Below are 13,408 nucleotides of genomic sequence, written 5' to 3'. Positions count from 1 at the left end.
CACCAAATTTCCCTTGTGGGCGATTAAAGTAATATGTACTTAATGTACTTTTACATGATCTCTTTTGAGGATAAAGCTTGGAAGTTGACTTCCATATTAATGTCTGTACTACCTTAAAGGAGACTTGGTGGCACAGTGTTTAAGCACTCGGCTGCCATCTACCAAGGTCAGTGGTTCAAACCTGCCTACCACTGATGAGAGAAAGATGTGGCAATCTGATTCCGTAACGAGTTACAGTTTTCGGAAACCCTAGGAAGCCAGTTCTCTTGTAGGAACTGACTTACCAGTAGCAGGATTGTTTTTTGGTTCAAGACCCTTAAGGCTGTACAATGACATTGATTAGGATCTACATGTTAAAAATTGAAGTTCTTTATTAGCCTGAATACTTTCGAAGACATGAGCAGAGAAAGTTCTAGAGAAGTGTATCCCAGCCACAAAGGCAAGCAGCACCTTCAATTGAAGGAAGAAATTCTGGCCATGCCTTCAACACACATATATCTCATTTCAATGATACTGTCAAGCCAGCAGCGGCTCAGTATTTAAATTTTTAAATGAAATATTGTATTACCTAGAAAAATTGAATTTAAGGTTATATGGAAGAAAAGTATCAAATAAAGTGAATTTTCTTTAGAGGTTGAATTTGCTTTTAAATACCACAAGTGAAACATAAATTGCATCGTTCAATCTCATCAAGCAGAATGGACCTCCTCCCAGCACCCTTGTTCTACTTGCCATCCGTATAGGATTGGTAAACCTACAAGGACTTCATTTACCGAAAATCAGCAAAACTCATTTCACATCTTCAAGAGGGTAATCCCCCACTCCACAGCATCTCTGAGATATACCCTGATATGAACAAACAAAACCCAAATACATCAGAATGATCATCACAGGTTTTCCAGAATAATACATAATACAACACAGAAGGCACTGAAGTAGCAAGACCTCATTTGTCTGCCTACCAACAGCTCTCCAAAATTGGCACAGCTGTCTTCTGCTTCCTCAGACCCCTTGTGCTTTCCAGCTTAAGTCCTCAAGTCCTATGTGTGTCTGAGGTAGAGTCCCAGGACTGATGAACCTATAGAGTCAGCAAGGGGAATCAAGGTTTTTGGGGGGAGGGGGAAACAGAGGTGGTGGCGTGGTGAAGGGGCGAAGATGTCAATATACAAAAGGAATGTTTGGAAACTCATTGTGGTAGTGAACATACAATTCTGCTGGATGTGACTGAACTATGGAATTATTTGATGTATGTATTAATCCCAATTAATAATAATAATAATAAGTTACATTTAAGAAATAAGTAAGTTACCGATGGTCATTTTTGTGTGGCTAGACCATGGATCACTTTTATTTAGTAAGCATGTTTTCTTTCTACACTAAAAATAAAATAAACATTTAAAGAGTGTGCTGGAGAAAAGAAAGACAGAGCTGACGGTGTGATATTGGTAGAAACCAAAGCTTTAGCAGTACTTACCAATAGCACTTGTAGTTTAAAAGTAAACTCTTATTCATAAGTCAGTCTATGGATCTTTCTGTTGTTCTCCAAGCCCAGCTGGGTCTGGACCAGTGGAAAACAAGTTCCGGTGAGGTGCTGTTGAGTCCACTTTAACCCTGAGCCGCCCAATGTGCAACAGAACGAAGCACAACCCAGCTCTGCACTGTCCTCACAGCTGCTGTGTTTGTGTCCACGGGTGCAGCCATGCTGTCAATCCAGCTCCTTGAGGGCCTTCTGTTTCACTGCCCCTCTGTTTTCCAAGCATGATGCTCTGCCCTAGGGCCTGGCTCTCTCCTGACAACAAGGTATGTGAGATGAAGCCTCACCATCCTTGCCTCTAAGGAGCATTCTGGCTACATTTTTACCAAGACAGATTGGTTTGTTCTTTGGACAGTCCATGGTACTTTTATTATTCTTCGCCAGCACCATAATTCAGATGCATGGATTCTTCTTTGATCTTTCTTATTTAATATCCAATTTTCATATGTGTATGAGATAATTGAAAATACCATGACTTAGGTCAGGCACACCTTAGTCCTCAAAGTTTCAACATTTTAAAGAGGTCTTGTGCAGCAAGCAGGTTTTCCCAATGCAATGTGTCATTTGGTCTCGACTGTTGCTTCCATGAACATTGACCATAGGTCCAAGTAAGACAAAATCCTTGACAAATTCAATCTTTTCTCTGTTTATTTCTGCAAAACATAGTGCTAAGTTGGCCCCACTAATTCATGGAGGCTATGAAAATTCTTGTCAGTTTCTCTGCAGTTAATCTTATCTACCTTCCATAATTCAAATGCACAAGCACTTTAATTTTAAATCCAGACTGATTTAAATATACAAGGCATGAGGACTGGGTAGACAGCTTAACATTTAGGAAGATTGGTACCTAGCTCATATATATAAAAACAGTAATTTGGGAGATAAAATTTTCAGATACGAACTATTATTTTCTCAAACTCTATTTGTTTCAAAGGTACTTCACATTTATACCACCAAAATATATCACATTCACACAGTGAATACTAATAGAATGACATTGCAGTGATCTATATTTCATACACAAAATAGGCATCAATTGCCTTTGAACTACAGTCCCTCACATCGTAAAGGGCAGATAATGTCAATGTCAGCCTGTTACTAAAAGACAAAAGAAAGAGAAAATGAAGAAGAAAATCTGACCACTGCCTGACTACTTTTAGTAAAGACAGGTTGTAGGCATTTCTGCCATTAAACTAAGAAATATTCAGAAGTAAAAACTTTCCAAATGGGAATGATAAAATACAACTGGTAAGGAAAGAGAGTGTCTGCCTTTTCCCCTTCTCATTGCTGCCACTACTGAAACAATCTAACCCACAGCATGGTGGTGCACTGTGAGAAGACGCAAAGCACTTTTCTTCTGGAAAGATGTCCACTTTTCTCTCTCTCTTTTTTTAATAAAAGAGGAAAATCATTAAATTCATTTTATAAAAATGCAAGCAAAGAGACACATCTCACACAAGGGTCTTAGTAAGCATATCTCAGGTTACACATCACATAAAAGGGGCTCTTTTTAAAACCAGACTGGGCTTTATACAATGAAAATTCCCAAACATGCTTTACTTGATTAAGATTACCTGGCTATAGCAAAACCAACTTTTTTAACATCAGATTTTGGTTCCTAGAACAGAAATTCCATTATTTAGCATTGCTTGAAAATCCTAATTTACATGCATGTTTAAAATATAAGCATTTTTCTTCTGGCAAGGCGATCTTGAGAAGCACGGCATCTGGACGCTGTTATGTGAAACATTAATTCAAAGGGTAAAAAAAAAGGCCATATTTTCAGAGGTCAGTATCTCAGGATAGACTGAAAATTAAAATGTTTTTTTTAAAAAGCACATTAGAATACAAATCTGAGAATGAATATTAAGCAATCTTACCTTAATCAAATGAAGGAATCTCAACTCCAGTACATCTCTGGTGTCCCACGCAAAATATATTTGAATCAGTTCAGTTTCTTGGCAAATTCCTAGAGAATCAAATGAACAACCTCTCTAAGTCAAGTCCTGGTGCTAGGCAAGATGGGGTATGTATACTTCCATCAGCCTCTGCAAGAGAATACAGCTAAACAAGGTAGTGATGAGGATGGGGTCCAAAGTCATCTCTCCCAGCAGTCCTCCTGGAGGTCAAGGACAAGAAAGGTTTTCTTATACTCCATCAGATTCCACAGACCCTGAGGATCCCAGGAGGCTCTCCCATTTACGGCAAGAATAACACATTGGCATTCCTGCATATCATTTCTTTCTGAAAAAGCAAGTCCTCCTATGACCCTGGGAAGATGAACCTCTTTAATCGCAGTGGAGAAGGCCTTACTTAGATCATCCTTTGGACCACAAACACCACAGACAACTTAGAGTGAAACCCCTTAACTTGACCCATCAGCTGAGCCCCACAGAAACAACTGGAACTGTGAGTGAAGGCGCTATGAATCAGAATAGAGTCGATAGTGGGTTTGGGACTTACCCTTTAGTGTGTGGGCTGGACTTGTCAACTCACAGTGTGTGTAAAGAGAAAAACACTAACTTTACCGAAGACACATGGCAAACACTACTATAACCAAATGATGATGCTATTGTGTGCTAAGAGAAGCGCTTCTCTTCTATGATATTCTTCCCCCAAACTCACAACCTAAGTCTAATGATAAGAAAAGCATAAGACAAACTAAATTTGATGAATGCTACAAAATATGTGGCCATACTGCTTAAAATGATCAAAGTAGTATTGTCTCATAAAGACAAATATTGTGTAAGGCCACTATTAGGAAAATAATATCAAGAAAAATGGTTTTCACACCAAAAGAAGCATACTTTGAAGGTTATGGAGAGGCTGGGAAGAAAATAAATTAAAAAGAGACACAAAGATATAAATGGATACACACAAAGTCAATTTTTTTCAGTAACCAAAAGATATAGATAAATGCATGTGCTTTTTACAAATAGAAGTGGAAACAACAGAATGAAAAATAATTCTATATTTTTATTGGAGATCTTAATACCTAGCTCTTAGCAAAAAAATATGCCTTTCCTACTAAAAACAAGACAATTGAAGTAATGAAAAACAGGGAAAGAAAAAAAATTAACAAAACAAGAAAAGAATGAGAAATTACCAGACTAGTCGGTACTAAGGCTGACTAATAGTTAAACTCAACAGGGAATCCCACTTTTGATCATTTCAACAGACAGAACAACTGCAACATCTGAATAAAGTCTGTAGTTTGGCTGATAGCAAGGGTCTACTCTTTATTTCCTGGTTTTGGTAAATGCACTATGGGAAGATGGGCAAGGGATATATGCAACTCTGCATAATATATTTGAAACTTTTCTATGACTCTAAAATAGAAAGTTTTCTTTACAAAATAAAAAGTGGATTGGAAAGGGGGAACCAATTACAAGGATCTACATGTGACCTCCTCCCTGGAGGACAGACAACAGAAAAGGGAGTGAAGGGAGATATCAGACAGGGTAAGATATGACAAAATAATAATTTATAAATTATCAAGGGCTCATGAGGGAGGGGGGAATGGTGAGGGAGGGGGGAAAAATGAGGACCCGATGCCAGGGGCTTAAGTGGAGAGCAAATGTTTCGAGAATGATGAGGGCAATGAATGTACAAATGTGCTTTACACAATTGATGTATGTATGGATTGTGATAAGAGTTGTATGAGCTCCTAATAAAATTATTTTTTTAAAGAAAGAAAAATAGGCTAAACTGAACAATTTACTAAAGAAGATTGAAAGCCAAAAAAATAAAAAGAACACTAAAAGATGTTCAACATCGTTAGCTATTAGAAAAATGCAAATTAAAATCACTATCAGATGCTACTATAAATGTATTAAAATGGCTAAGTTTGAAAGGCAGATCATAGCAAGCAAGTGCAAGACTAATGTAACTCTCACATTGTGAGAGGACAAAACAGAACAACTGTTTTAGAAAACAATTTGGCAGTTTCCTATAAAGTTAAACACACACTTATCATAAGATATAGCAATCCCACTCCTCAGAATTTACCCAAAGGAAAATTTATGTTCACACCAAAGCTTAATTCATATTTATAGCAACTCTATTCATAAAAACTGGAAACAATGCAAATGTCCTTCAATGAATACATGGATAAACAAACTCTGGTACAGCCATATAATTAAATGCTACCAGCAATACAAAGACATGAATTACGGATACACAAAATAATTTAGATGCGTGTCATAGGTGCTATGCTGAATATGATCCCATTTCTAGGCCATTCTTAAAAAGACAAGACTACAGTTAACAGTGGTTGCTGGGGGGGGAGGGGGGAGCGGGGGTGTGTGGCAGGAAGGAGACAGAGGGTACAACAATTGAACGACAGCATGTGGGAGGTTCTGGGTCTGACTAGCAGTTACATGCATCTATCTATGCATCTATGCAGTACCACGGAGGCTGTTTTCACTCAAGAGCACCTATGTACACGCACAACAGAAGGAAATACCGCTCCATTCTGCACAATCTCAGGAAGTCTCCCACCCTTGGTTCTCAGGAGCACTCTGGCACTCTGGCTGTACTTCGTCCAACAGAGATGTGTTGGCTCTGGCAGTCAGGGTACTTTCAATATTCCCTGCCAGCACTGTAATTCAAATGTATCAATTCCCTTGTGGCCTTCCTTGTTCAAGGTCCAACTACCTCTCGCATAGGAGGCATCAAATCTATATACAGGTTAAAATTCATCAACTGCACACCCTACAAAGTGTAACTTTACTGCATTTTCAGTGACAGGGTAGGTAAAATTTCTGATACTGATAAACAAAAAAGCCTTTGTCACGAAGGCCTTTCCGGGATATTTTGCTTGGATTTTAAGTCTGTAAAAGCTCTGTTGAGTGACATACTGCTCCATTCACTTCCTGACATTCAGCTCACTTGGGGAACGATAGTCTAAATATGCCAGTTCCTCTAGGACAGTGGCTTTCAACCTTCCTAAAGGCCGCGACCCTTTCATAGTTCCTCATGTTGTGGTGAAAACTGCCCCCAACCATAAAATTATTTTTGTTGCTACTTCATCACTGTAATTTTGCTACTGTTAGGAATCGGGTGACCCCTGTGAAAGGGTCATTTAACCCCCAGAGGGGTCGCAACCCACATGTAGAGAACCACTGTGTAGGAGATGTAGCAATTGCAAAGGAATCTGAGCTGCTAACCTCTGCCATCCCAACTAAGTGAAGAGTGCATCTTGACACCTGCCTAAGCCGATCCTGTGCTCACCTGGCTGGTTCGACAGAGCAGAGGAGAGCTGCCCGGGGTCTCCCAGGCTGCGAGCTCACAGGAGCAGGTGGCTCAGGCCGCTGCTGACCTTTCATGTAAGCAGCCGAGCTCCTTAACCACGGTGCCACCAATGTCCCTCCTTAGTGGCATCACAAAAGGCAGAGCTTTCCTTAAAAATAATATGAATAATACTTTTCAAATATTGATTTAAAGCCAGTAGATAATTCTAGGGAGTGGGGAAAATGGGATTGATCCTCCTTGAAAAAGAAAAAGAGCTGCTTTATTGGAGGATGTCCGATGAGGAGAAGCACGGATATAAACCAGACAGCATAATATTGCAGAAGTACTACACTCTTCTGCAAGAATTTATTCATCTTACATCAGCTCAGAGAGCAGAATTACAAGCTTCCAGTGAATTACTATTACAGTGAACCCTCGTTTATCGCGGTTAATCGGTTCTAGACCCTACCGTGATAAATGAAATTCCGCGAAGTAGGATTCCTTATTTGTAAATCAAATATTTTCATAGCGCATAGAGGACATGAAAAAACACCCTTTAGTCACCATTACACTCGTATTACCCAATTTATTAAACGAAAAAGGGAAAATACAGTAAAACATTTTGGATGTTACAATGATCATTTATTATTTATTATATTATTTATGGCATCAAACGTGTACAGTATGAGCCAATCAGTGGCAGTAATGACAGAGCATGCGCTGTTACGCAAAAACCGCGATAGAGTGAAGCCGCGGAAGTCGAAGCGGGAAGTGGCGAGGGTTCACTGTATACTATATATACCTAGGGTTACAAAACATTGAAATCCATTTTAATTGGGGGGGGGGGTTAAAACTGAAGCATAGGGGCTGTTCTGCAAACATTCACTGTTATTAATCTACATACATTTATCTTAGGCGTACAACAAACAAACATGTTCAGTTGACTACTATTGTTATGAGGTGGAGTAATACCATCCCGTAGAGTCTGAGTGACTGCAACTTCTTAGGGGTGCACTCTCCTCTTCCTCTGACAGAATGGCTGGAGGGTTTAAACTCGGGCCTTGCACTTGGCAGCCCAAAGCTAAACCCATTACTCCTCCGGCCTCCTTAACAGCAATGATTACTTGCTTTTAAGGACACGGGTGTTCTTAGTTGTGTTAGTCAATTTTGCAACAATTTCACATTGCTATAATTTACTTAACAGCATCGGAGGGAAAGAGGAGGAAAAACAAATCCGGCAGCAACAGTCCTAATTTCAAATGGAAAACATTTACAGAGGGTTTTGTTTTCCAAGCGTTACATTCAGTAGGAAGGAAAATGGTCTGCTTCAAGATGATCTGTTTCCCCAGAAACACATTTGAACAAATGGATGACTAGACTCCTGCTAGCCACGCCCTCTCCAACTGAAGCCATCTGGGTCTAGTCCCTGTTAATAGTTCACAAAGGTCAGTGGAGTTTTGATATCCATTAAAACAGTGCCCACTGCAAATATGAATGCTCCCCCGCTCCATAGCGCCTGCTCAGTAGACACTCCATCTACAAAGGGCGCCTTAATAATTCAAATCTGACTTCCAAAGATGTAATGCATCTGTTAGAAGCTTTCAAGGTAGTCTGTAAATTTCATCTGTCTCTCTGTGGCATGGAATGTATTTAAGTCACTCATATTCTTAATGCCCAGAACCACAAGATTGCCCCCTCCTTTTAAGAGAGTCAAGAAAATCTCGGTCATTTTTATTATTGTACCATTCACAGTTCATAATATAATGTCTCACAATGCTGTCTTGACCTAGGTTTGAAGCTCTGGCTGGAGGCTGGTCAGTTCCCTCTTTGAAAAGCGGATGAAACTAACTTTCTAATTATTCCCCTTATTGAACTCTCACCCTTGTGGGTTACCATATACCTTCCTGTTCTTTCTAGGGTCAGCTGCCCAACAACCAGGCACAGGCTCCATGCCTTGGAACCTGTAGAACTGTTCAAAATACCCAGTCCCATGAAACTTAGCCCATCCTACCCTATGTGCCACTCACGAGCCCTCTGCTGGTGCAACCACACCTGGCTCATGCCATGGCCTGCAGCACTCTTCTCAGGGAACCGTGAGGACAGTACAGTATTTATGACATTCACAGTCTCTCTTGATCAGCATCTGCTCTGACCAGACCTCATCCAAGGCACTGATTAAAGCACTGTTGAACTTCCAACTTTCTTCAAAAGTTTCCATTTAAAAAGAACTTTTTATTTTTTAAATCGTTTTATTAGGGGCTCATACGACTCTTATCACAATCCATACATACACAATAAGAACTTTTTAATAGAAGAACTAAATCCATCAGGATACTACACTTTTCCAGGCACCGAGAAACCAAATTAAAAAGTGCTTAGAAAACATTATCTAATCACATTTTAAAGATTATAGGAAATAAAATCACCTAGGTCTTTAAAAGCAGTAACCCTGCCTTCCTCCTCATTAGTATTATTCATCTCTACATAAGCAAATCAAATGAATTTTCCATTCAGTATTCCGAATTTATTTTCCTTTCACAAATGTATGCAATCTGTTTATTTACTTAGAAACACATAGATCAATGAAGAAATTGCCCACAAATAACATTAAATTGCCAAAGAATAGCAATGGGATTTCAGCTGGAAAGCTTGGTATTGGAACTAACTAGGTATCCAAGAGCCTCTGTGACATTATACTCTGTAGCCCAAACACCGTGAAGGAAGAGGGTGTGAAAGCGCTCTGCTGCTAACTGAAAGATTGGCTGTTGAACCTACCAAGTGGCCCACGAAGAAAGATGTGGCAGTCTGCTTGCTACGGCTCTGGTAAAAGTTCTGTGATGGACAAGTTTGAAATTCATGCCTGGTAGGCAATCTATAAATCTCAAATGGAGATGGATTGTCACAGTAACTGTAATCACTATCAAACACAGTGATGATTATGAAGACGGTAGTATTTTGTTCTGTTGCACATTGGGTTGCTGTGAGTTCAAATCGACTCAACAGGATTTAATAACATGTTTTCTCCAAGGGGCCATGATGATGTACTGGGTTAGGCATTGAACTGCTAACTGCCAGGTCAGCAGTTCAAAACTACCAGTTTCTCTGCAGGAGAAAGATGAGGCTGTCAGCTCCCTTAAGGTTTCAGTCTTGGAAACTTATGAGCTGGAATCAACTTGATGGCCACCAGTTTTGGCTTTGGTATGTTTACACAAAACCATATTACTAAAATCCCCCATTCCTGTTTTAGAAAATTACATAATAAAGAACAAGCTATGCATTTGACTAAAGATCCCAGGTCGTGTAGCGGATTACACATTGGGCTGCTAACAAGGTCAGCAGTTCAAAACCACATGCAGCTCTGCAGGAGAAAGGGGAGGCTGTCCACTCCCATAAAGAATTCAGAGTCTCAGAAATCCACAGAAGCAGTTCTACTCTGCCCTATAGGATTGCTATGAATCCAACTAGACTCGGTGGCAGGGAGATACACTTGAGTATCCCTGAGAAAACCCAGTACAACTATCTTTAAAACTTGGAAAAAGTGCTAAGAATTGCATGCTTTCTCCTACAAAGGGTGGACAGACATCTAGTTCATAGCCGGAGTACAAGAAGGAGTGGCGGATGAGAAAGATAAGCTAAGAATAGTAAACAATAGATAGTATATCTTTTCCACTATTTTAAAAGTTTATCCATCTATAGGAAAGCCCTACCAAGAAGTTTGTTTCAGTCTGCTCTGGATTGGCAGTTCTTCGCTATCTATTGATGAGCACTAGTTTGGAGCAACTGTTTTTTGTTTTGTTTTGTTTTTTACTGTGTAAGCGCTTTCAGGCTGATGAACTTGGGAGAGAAAAAGCCAAAGTTTGCCATTTTATTAGATGACAGCATTTGATGAGCTGTAGTTAGCTTCCTAAATTCTTCACTAAGAAAAGTTAAACTGAGTACATGGTAATTCCTAAAACCATTTTTAAAATTCCTTCATGCCTATCTGACTACATACTAAATTGTCAGGAGTCTGGATGGACAAATTCAAAATTCCTCACTGCTTTTGAAGTAGACAATAGTAGGGGAGAGAGAAATCAGGTTCCCAACTCAGCACAAGGAAAACAAAGTCAGCCTTTGTGGGTAATATCCAGTGAGCACCTGGCACGCTCACACTGGGCTGTGGGTAAGGTAGTGGGGTGAGGAATGGGCCAAAAGAACAACGAGTTTCTGCTTTTTAAGAGTTTTCATCAGTTTCTCAAAGTGGGCAATGCCATCCCCTGGGGGGAGGGGGCACTGGAATGAGCCAGGGGGGCTATAAAAGCAGATATTCCTATTTTATCCTGGATTACATGCGATGGTAAAAACATTTTTAATTTGTGGGGGGGAGTGTAATATAATATTCTTTTTTCTGAAAAGAAGGCAGTAGGCCAAATACATTTGGGGATTTATGGTTATTAAGACTATAAAACACATGAAGAATTTGTATCCAACCCTTATTGTTACCATTATACTTTACATACACAAAGACACGGGCTGTGTCTAGCTTGTTTATCATGATGGTCCTGTTGCGTACAATGCCTAGCAAACTGTAAGCACTCAAAATGATTTGTTGGATACGTCTGTGAACAACGATGTTCATATTAATACTGGCTCCTTGACGTCACTGACGATTTGATGTACAGAATAGGCCCCCTCTAAGATGTCCATGCCCTTATTCCCTGGAGTCTATGAATATGTTACCTTCCATGGAACATGAGACTTGCATCTGTGACTATGGTTAAGGACCCTTGCGGTGGGGAACTTATCCTGGATTCTAAGTGCCCAATCCAATCACATGAGTGCTATCAAGTGGAAGAGGGGGGCACAAACATAGGTCAGACATGGGATGGAATAAAGGAGGCGGAGGGAGCTACTTTAAGTGTGAGACTTCACCTTTTGTAGCAGGCTTTGAAAATGAAATGGCCAAAGAAAGCAGGGGAATGGCGCTTATCTGAAAGCCACAGAGGAACAGGGACCTCCATTCTACAACTACATTGACTGTGAATATCGGAATGACCGAGAAAAGAGATCATTGTCCATGCTGACATCTTGATGTTAGGTCGGTGAGACCTATGGAACTGTCAAATGATCAATGTTCATTGTTTAAATCACTAAATTTACAGTAATTTGTTCTGGCAGCAAGAGAGCAGCAATGAGAACTCTAGTGACCTTCACACAGAGCTTCTTGCCATCAACCTGCCGCTGTTTCCATCAAAGACTTAAAATTATGAAATGCTTCTATCTGATGACAATCTTTTATCTTTATCTCTTCAGTTCCATACTCTCCACATTTGGCAATGAGAAGGACAAGTCCTATTTAAAAATAGCATTTTAGAACAAATTGTCACCAATCATGAATGAGTATTTTCGAGTTAAATGTTCAGTGAGCATTAGGCCAAAGAGTACATGCCAGCACCATAGAATGGTTACAACATGTGTGATTTCATGTCCCTTGAAACATGCAGTTAGCATGGACATACGTGGAAAATGTGTTACAAAACAATCCCATGTGCCCAAATTACTGATTAACTTACTTTCAAAGGCAACGTCTTTTGTTTTTAAATCTGGAACCATTTCTTTGCCTCTTTAGCATTATATACACTTCGCCTAAAATATTAAAACAACCTCATAAACAATCTGCTTAACAGTAATTAGAATTTTATCGAGTTAAAACAACAGCAGAGCATGCCACAACACAGATGGCAGGAAAACGTTCTCCTTGCGTGATTGGTGTCAAAGAATGTCTCCAATTTAACGATGAAGAAGAATTTTATTGCAGGCTATCTCATTTACAAAATATAAACTAATGAAAAGAGAGCCTGATTCATAAATCTTTTGTTCAGGACAAATCTTTTTAAATTTCTTATTAAAAAATCTTTTATTGGGGGCTCTTACAGCTCTTATAGCAATCCATACATCAATTGCGTCAAGCACATTTGTACATATGTTGCCATCATCATTTTCATTCTACTTGAGCCTTTGTTATCAGCTCATTACCCCTCTCCTCCACTCCCTTCCTCCCTCATGAACCCTTGATAATTTATAAATTATTATTTTTCCATGCCTTACACCAACCGCTGTCTCCCTTTACTGTTGTCCATCCTCCTGGGAAGGGTTTTTATGTAGCTCATTGTGATAGGTTGTCCCTTTCTCCCCTGATCTTACCATTGCCCTCCTGGTATTGCTACTCTCATTATTGGTCCTGAAGGGATTATCTGTCCTGGATCCCCTGTGTTTCCACCTCTTATCTGTACCCGTGTACATGCTCTGGTCTAGCCGGATTTGTAAGGTAGAATTGGGGTCATGATAGTGGTAGGGAGGAAGCATTAAAGAACTAGAGGAAAGTTATGTTTCATCAGTGCTATACTGCATCCTGACTGGCTCGTCTCTTCCTTGTGACCCTTCTGTAAGGGGATGTCCAATTGTCTACAGCTGGGCTTTGAGTCTCCACTCTGCGCTCCCCCTCATTCACATTGATGCGATTTTTTTTGTTCTGGATCTTTGATGCCTGATACCTGATCCCATCGACACCTCATGATCACACAGTGCTTCTTTCATGTGGGCTTTGTGGCTTCTCAACTAGGTGGCCGCTTGTTTATCTTCAAGCCTCTAAGACCCCAGATG

General features: G+C 39.9%; 1 protein-coding gene across 3 annotated transcripts in view; it reads right to left on the bottom strand.

The window, feature by feature from the left end:
- Positions 1-13,408, bottom strand: part of GLCE (glucuronic acid epimerase) — a 101,291-nt gene that overhangs the window by 46,146 nt on the left and 41,737 nt on the right. For 2 of the 3 annotated variants that reach the window (XM_045285804.1, XM_045285805.1), the window contains exon 2: positions 3,415-3,503. The exons of the other annotated variant lie outside the window; for it this stretch is intronic. The gene's annotated coding sequence lies outside the window, so the exon portion shown is untranslated. The remainder of the gene's footprint in view (positions 1-3,414; positions 3,504-13,408) is intronic. 3 annotated transcript variants of the gene reach the window in all.

This window comes from Echinops telfairi, unplaced genomic scaffold (genome assembly GCF_000313985.2).
Source record: "Echinops telfairi isolate 266 unplaced genomic scaffold, ASM31398v2 ScPeMD7_7475;HRSCAF=8513, whole genome shotgun sequence".
NCBI classification, from domain to species: domain Eukaryota; kingdom Metazoa; phylum Chordata; class Mammalia; order Afrosoricida; family Tenrecidae; genus Echinops; species Echinops telfairi.
Note: the sequence above shows the minus strand (reverse complement) of the source record. Positions and strands in the feature narration are given on the sequence as shown.